A 7973-nucleotide genomic window follows, 5' to 3' on the forward strand; every position below is an offset into this window, starting at 1 on the left:
AATGTCTACCGAGATCCCAGAGCCAGGTGCTGGAGCTGGAAATCCAATGTCTTTACATTTTCCATGCCAGCTGCTCATCCACCAATCAGCATGTCTAGATAACACTCACCTATTTAAACAATGAGAGGAAGAAGGAACTTAGTAACACACTTGTAAACCTTGCAAAATCAATTAGAGAATACAACATGTTATGCTTGGTCCTTTTTTTTTCTACTTGAAAATTTTCTTTTTTTTATTTTTATTGTTGGTTGTTCAAAACATTACATAGTTCTTGATATATCATATTTCACACTTTGATTCAAGTGGGTTATGAACTCCCATTTTTACCCCGTATACAGATTGCAGAATCACATCAGTTACACTTCCATTGATTTACATATTGCCATACTAGTGTCTGTTGTATTCTGCTGCCTTTCCTATCCTCTACTATCCCCCCTCCGCTCCCCTCCCCTCCCCTCTTCTCTCTCTACCCCCTCTACTGTAATTCATTTCTCCCCCTTGTATTATTTTTCCCTTACCCCTCACTTCCTCTTGTATGTAATTTTGTATAACCCTGAGGGTCTCCTTCCATTTCCATGCAATTTCCCTTCTCTCTCCCTCTCCCTCCCACCTCTCATCCCTGTTTACTGTTAATCTTCTTCTCATGCTCTTCGTCCCTACTCTGTTCTTAGTTACTCTCCTTATATCAAATAAGACATTTGGCATTTGTTTTTTAGGGATTGGCTAGCTTCACTTAGCATAATGTGCTCTAATGCCATCCATTTCCCTCCAAATTCTATGATTTTGTCATTTTTTAATGCAGAGTAATACTCCATTGTGTATAAATGCCACAATTTTTTTATCCATTCGTCTATTGAAGGTCATCTAGGTTGGTTCCACAGTCTTGCTATTGTGAATTGTGCTGCTATGAACATCGATGTAGCAGTGTCCCTGTAGCATGCTCTTTTTAGGTCTTTAGGGAATAGACCAAGAAGGGGAATAGCTGGGTCAAATGGTGGTTCCATTCCTAGCTTTCCAAGAAATCTCCATACTGCTTTCCAAATTGGCTGCACCAATTTGCAGTCCCACCAACAATGAACAAGTGTACCCTTTTCCCCACATCCTCGCCAGCACTTGTTGTTGTTTGACTTCCTAATGGCTGCCAATCTTACTGGAGTGAGATGGTATCTTAGTGTGGTTTTGATTTGCATTTCTCTGACTGCTAGAGATGGAGAGCATTTTTTCATGTACTTGTTGATTGATTGTATGTCCTCCTCTGAGAAGTGTCTGTTCAGGTCCTTGGCCCATTTGTTGATTGGGTTATTTGTTATCTTATTGTCTAATTTGTTGAGTTCTTTGTATACTCTGGATATTAGGGCTCTATCTGAAGTGTGAGGAGTAAAGATTTGTTCCCATGATGTAGGCTCCCTATTTACCTCTCTTATTGTTTCTTTTGCTGAGAAAAAAACTTTTTAGTTTGAGTAAGTCCCATTTGTTGATTCTAGTTATTAACTCTTGTGCTATGGGTGTCCTACTGAGGAATTTGGAGCCCGACCCCACAGTATGTAGATCGTAGCCAACTTTTTCTTCTATCAAACGCCGTGTCTCTGATTTGATATCAAGCTCCTTGATCCATTTTGAGTTAACTTTTGTGCATGGCGAGAGAAAGGGATTCAGTTTCATTTTGTTGCATATGGATTTCCAGTTTTCCCAGCACCATTTGTTGAAGATGCTATCCTTCCTCCATTGCATGCTTTTAGCCCCTTTATCAAATATAAGATAGTTGTAGTTTTGTGGATTGGTTTCTGTGTCCTCTATTCTGTACCATTGGTCCACCTGCCTGTTTTGGTACCAGTACCATGCTGTTTTTGTTACTATTGCTCTGTAGTATAGTTTGAAGTCTGGTATCGCTATACCGCCTGATTCACACTTCCTGCTTAGCATTGTTTTTGCTATTCTGGGTCTTTTATTTTTCCATATGAATTTCATGATTGCTTTCTCTATTTCTACAAGAAATGCCATTGGGATTTTGATTGGCATTGCATTAAACCTATAGAGAACTTTTGGTAATATCGCCATTTTGATGATGTTAGTTCTGCCTATCCATGAACAGGGTATATTTTTCCATCTTCTAAGATCTTCTTCTATTTCTCTCTTTAGGGATCTGTAATTTTCTTTCTTTCTTTTTTTTTTTTTTTTTGTAGTTTTCATTGTATAAGTCTTTCACCTCTTTTGTTAGGTTGATTCCCAAGTATTTTATTTTTTTAGAGGATATTGTGAATGGACTGGTTGTCCTCATTTCCATTTCAGAGGATTTGTCGCTGATATACAGGAATGCCTTTGATTTATGCGTGTTGATTTTATATCCTGCCACTTTGCTGAATTCATTTATTAGCTCTAATAGTTTCTTTGTAGACCCTTTTGGGTCTGCTAGGTATAGAATCATGTCATCTGCAAATAGTGATAATTTAAGTTCTTCTTTTCCTATTTTTATGCCTTTAATTTCTTTCGTCTGTCTAATTGCTCTGGCCAGTGTTTCGAGAACTATGTTGAACAGAAGTGGTGAGAGAGGGCATCCCTGTCTTGTTCCAGATTTTAGAGGGAATGCCTTCAATTTTTCTCCATTCAGAATGATGCTAGCCTGAGGCTTAGCATAGACTGCTTTTGCAATGTTGAGGTATGTTCCTGTTATCCCTAGTTTTTCTAGAGTTTTGAACATAAAGGGATGCTGTACTTTGTCGAATGCTTTTTCTGCATCTATCGAGATGATCATATGGTTCTTATCTTTAAGTCTATTGATGTTGTGAATAACGTTTATTGATTTCCATATATTGAACCAGACTTGCATCCTAGGGATGAATCCTACTTGATCATGGTGCACAATTTTTTTGATCTGTTTTTGAATCCGATTCGCCAGAATTTTATTGAGGATTTTTGCATCTAGGTTCATTAGAGATATTGGTCTGTAGTTTTCTTTCTTTGAAGTGTCCTTGTCTGGTTTAGGAATCAGGGTGATGTTGGCCTCGTAGAATGAATTTGGAAATTCTCCTTCTTTTTCTATTTCCTGAAATAGCTTGAAAAGTATTGGTATTAGTTCCTCTTTAAAGGTTTTGTAAAACTCTGCTGTATACCCATTCGGTCCTGGGCTTTTCTTAGTTGGTAGTCTTTTGATGGTTTCTTCCATTTCCTCAATTGATATTGGTCTGTTTAGGTTGTCTATATCCTCCTGACTCAATCTGGGCAGATCATATGACTTAAGAAATTTATCGATGCCTTCACTATCTTCTATTTTATTGGAGTATAAGGATTCAAAATAATTTCTGATTATCTTCTGTATTTCTGAAGTGTCTGTTGTGATATTGCCTTTTTCATCCCGTATGCTAGTAATTTGAGTTCTCTCTCTTCTTCTCTTCATTAGCATGGCTAAGGGTCTGTCAATTTTATTTATTTTTTCAAAGAACCAACTTTTAGTTTTGTCAATTTTTTCAATTGTTTCTTTTGTTTCGATTTCATTAATTTCAGCTCTGATTTTAATTATTTCTTGCCTTCTACTTCTTTTGCTGTTGTTTTGCTCTTCTTTTTCTAGGATTTTGAGATGAAGTATGAGATCATTTATTTGTTGTTTTTTTTTTCTTTTTTTAAGGAATGAACTCCAAGCAATGAATTTTCCTCTTAGAACTGCTTTCAATGTGTCCCATAGATTCCGATATGTTGTGTCTGTGTTTTCATTTATCTCTAAGAATTTTTTAATTTCCTCCTTGATGTCTTCTGTAACCCATTGATCATTCAGTAACCTATTGTTCATTCTCCAAGTGATGCATGATTTTTCCTTCCTTCTTTTATCGTTGATTTTCAGTTTCATTCCATTATGATCAGATAAGATGCATGGTATTATCTCTACTCCTTTATATTGTCTAAGAGTTGCCCTGTGACATAATATATGATCTATTTTTGAGAAGGATCCATGTGCTGCTGAGAAAAAAGTGTAACTGCTTGATGTTGGGTGGTATATTCTATATATGTCCATTAAGTCTAGGTTATTAATTGTGTTATTGAGTTCCTTTTTTTTTAATGTCCTCTTTTTTAAAAAATATTTATTTATTTATTAGTTATTGGCGGACACAACATCTTTGTTTGTATGTGTTGCTGGAGGATCGAACCCGGGATGCACGCATTCTAGGCGGGCGCGCTACCGCTTGAGCCACATCCCTAGCCCCGTTATTGAGTTCTATAGTTTCCTTATTCAACTTTTGTTTGGAGGGTCTTTCCAGTGGTGAGAGAGGTGTGTTGAAGTCTCCCATGATTATTGTATGGTGGCCTATTAGACTCTTGAACTTGAGAAGAGTTTGCTTGATGAACATAGCTGCACCATTGTTTGGGGCATATATATATATATATTTTTTTAAAGAGAGAGTGAGAGAGGAGAGAGAGAGAGAGAGAGAGAGAGAGAGAGAGAGAGAATTTTTAATATTTATTTTTTAGTTCTCGGCGGACACAACATCTTTGTTGGTATGTGGTGCTGAGGATCGAACCCGGGCCGCACGCATTCCAGGCGAGCACGCTACCGCTTGAGCCACATCCCCAGCCCCTGGGGCATATATATTTATGATTGTTATGTGTCGGGGGCCATTCTGACGCGTGATTGGGTGACTCCCGTTAAGGGCCTGAGGCGCTTTGGCTGTGTGGAAGCTTTCCCGACCCTTTCCTGATGAGAGAGCCCATCCGTGTGGGGTGTGCCTGACCACTGACCCCAGGGACCCAATCACTGACCCTGACCTTGGAGTGCAGCCCCCCCTCAACCTTCATTGGATGGAATTCTCCCCTGAATCTCTTGTTCCCCAAATAAAAGGCTACTCCCAGGCGTGTTCGCTCTCTCTCTCTCCTGCTAGCCCAGAGTAATCCTCGCTGCCCTGCTGGGCGGCTAGAGGTGGGAACCAGGGAGGTGAGCCGTCTCGGACCTAGCAATATAAATAATGTAACTGGTTTGTGTGTTTTATTTCGATCTCTTCTAACTAACTTTATGCCTAGAACCTCATTAATGAAACCACTGCGCAGGCCGCGTGGTAGAGTTATGTCTTGTTGGTGTATGGTTCCCTTGAGCAGTATGCAGTGTCCCTCTTTATCCCTTTTGATTAACTTTGGCTTGAAATCTATTTTATTTGATATGAGTATGGACACTCCTGCTTGTTTCCGAAGTCCATATGAGTGATAAGTTTTTTCCCAACCTTTCACCTTCAGTCTATGTATGTCTTTTCCTATCAAATGCGTCTCCTGTAGGCAGCATATTGTTGGGTCTTGTTTTGTGATCCATTCTACTAGCCTGTGTCTCTTAATTGGTGAGTTTAAGCCATTAACATTTAGGGTTATTATTGAGATATAGGTTGTTCTTCCAGCCATATTTGTTTATTTATGTTACTAAACATGGTTTGTTTTCCTCTTTGATTATTTTTCCCCCCTTTACTGTCCTACCTCCCACTGTTGGTTTTCATTGTTATTTTCCATTTCCTCTTCCTGTAATGTTTTGCTGAGGATGATTTGAAGAGATGGTTTTCTAGCTGCAAATTCTTTTAACTTTTGTTTATCGTGGAAGGTTTTAATTTCATCTTCCATCCTGAAGCTTAATTTCGCTGGATACACTATTCTTGGTTGGAACCCATTTTCTTTCAGTGTTTGAAATATGTTATTCCAGGATCTTCTAGCTTTCAGAGTCTGTGTTGAAAGATCAGCCGTTATCCTGATTGGTTTACCCCTAAATGTAATCTGCTTCCTTTCTCTTGTAGCTTTTAAAATTCTCTCCTTATTCTGTATGTTGGGCATCTTCATTATAATGTGTCTAGGTGTGGATCTCTTATGATTTTGCACATTCCGCTCCTGTAGGCTTCTAGGATTTGGGATTCTGTCTCATTCTTCAAGTCTGGGAAGTTTTCTCGTATTATTTCATTGAATAGTTGCTCATTCCTTTGGTTTGGACCTCTATACCTTTCTGTTTCCCAATGACTCTTAAGTTTGGTCTCTTTATATTATCCCATATTTCTTAGATGTTCTGCTCATGGTTTCTTAACAGTCTTGCTGAGCTGTCTATGTTCTTTTCAAGTTGAAATACTTTGTCTTCATTGTCTGATGTTCTATCTTTTAAGTGTTCTACTCTGCTGGTAGTATTCTCAATTGAGTTTTTAAGTTGGTTTATTGCTTCCTGCATTTCTAGGATTTCTGTTTGTTTGTTTTTTATAACCTCTATCTCCCTGTATAGTTGATCTTTTGCTTCTTGGATTTGATTATGTAATTCATTGTCGAAGTGATCTTTCATTGTCTGATTTTACTGTCTAATGTCTTCCTTGAGACTCCAGATCATCTGAAGCATGTATATCCTGAATTCTTTATCTGACATTCCATCTGCTGCAGCTATTACCTCTTCTAAATTTGAGTTGACCTGCATTGCTTGTGGTCCTTTCTTTCCTTGTCGTTTCATACTACTAGCGTTTCTTTCTGCTTGGTGAAACTGTTGTGTTTTTGAAATTTTCCCCCTATATATTTATATTGCTCTTGTATAGTTGACAAGTCTCCCTTGCAGGGCGGGCAGCGGCTGTGCTCCTCCTCCAATTGGGGTGATCTGTCTACCACGCTGGCGGGCCGCTGGGTCTGTTCTGCCGGTTGGTCGCAGGTCTGCCTACCTTGCAGGCATGGGCAGCGACTCTGCTCTGCCCCTACTCCAATTGGGGTGACATGTCTACCACTCCGGCGGGTCGCTGGGCCTGTTACGGGCGCGGGAAGTGGCTCTGCTCTGCCCCTACTCCAGTTGGGGTGACGTGACTTCCACGCCAGCGGGTGGCTGGGCCTGTTACGGGCGCGGGAGGCGGCTCTGCTCTGCCCCTACTCCAATGGGGGTGACGTGACTACCACGCCGGCGGGCTGCTGGGCCTGTTCAGGGTCCGGGCGACGGCTCTGCTCTGCCCCTACTCCAATTGGGGTGATGTGTCTGCCGTGCCGGCAGGCCGCTGGGCCTGTTCCGCCGGTCAGTCACAGGCCTGCCTACCTTGTGGGCGCGGGTGGCCGCTCTGCTCTGCCCCTACTCCAATTGGGGTGTTGTGACTACCATGCCGGCAGGTCGCTGGGCCTGTTCCGGGCGCGGGCGGCGGCTCTGCTCTGCCCCTACTCCAATTGGGGTGACATGACTACCATGCCATCGGGCCGCTGGGCCTGTTCTGGGCGTGTGCAAAGGCTCTGCTCTGCCCCTACTCCAATTGGGGTGACGTGTCTACCATGCCGGCAGGCCGCTGGGCCTGATCCGCCGGTCGGTCGCAGGCCTGCCTACCTTGCAGGCGCAGGTAGCGGCTTTGCTCTGCCCCTACTCCAATTGGGGTGACGTGACTACCACGCCCATGGACCGCTGGGCCTGTTCCGGGCACAGGCGGCGGCTCTGCTCTGCCCCTCTGGCCTCCACAGTATTCAGCAGGACCCGGACCGAGAAGCAGTCTCCGCGGGTTCTTTAGCCCTGGGCCAGAGCAGTTCCAGGAGCCGGAATTCGGCTGCTCCGGGCTCGGTGTATGTTCTGATAGGAGCAGGCTCCAAGAAGCAGTTTCCGCCGGTTCTTTAGCACTGAGCCTGAGTAATTTGTCTGCGAGATGCAGGCGAATGGCAGCCTGAAATTACCTGTTCTATAGCTGAATCGATGCTAATCCTTTATATAAGGAAGGCAGAAGTTAGGTGGGGAGTAATCTGAGCCCTAGGAAGAGTTGTGTAAGGAGAAAAGGTGGAAAACAGACAAAGGGCTGAAAAGGTTGGGCAAACGTCGGAGGAAAAGACCACCAAGAGACTGTCTCATGCAACAGCAAAGGGTTTATTGGGGGGTCCAGCATGCTGGGGCTCAGAGCTCACTTCAGAAAAGCAGAGAACAAAGAGCCGCAAGAACAACTTAAGCAGAGTTTATATACATTCTTTGGAGAGGGCAGGGACTTTACATACATCATAGCATCCCTTAGCAAATCATCACATAC

This window comes from Spermophilus citellus (assembly GCF_964194105.1).
Source record: "Spermophilus citellus genome assembly, chromosome: 14".
NCBI lineage: Eukaryota > Metazoa > Chordata > Mammalia > Rodentia > Sciuridae > Spermophilus > Spermophilus citellus.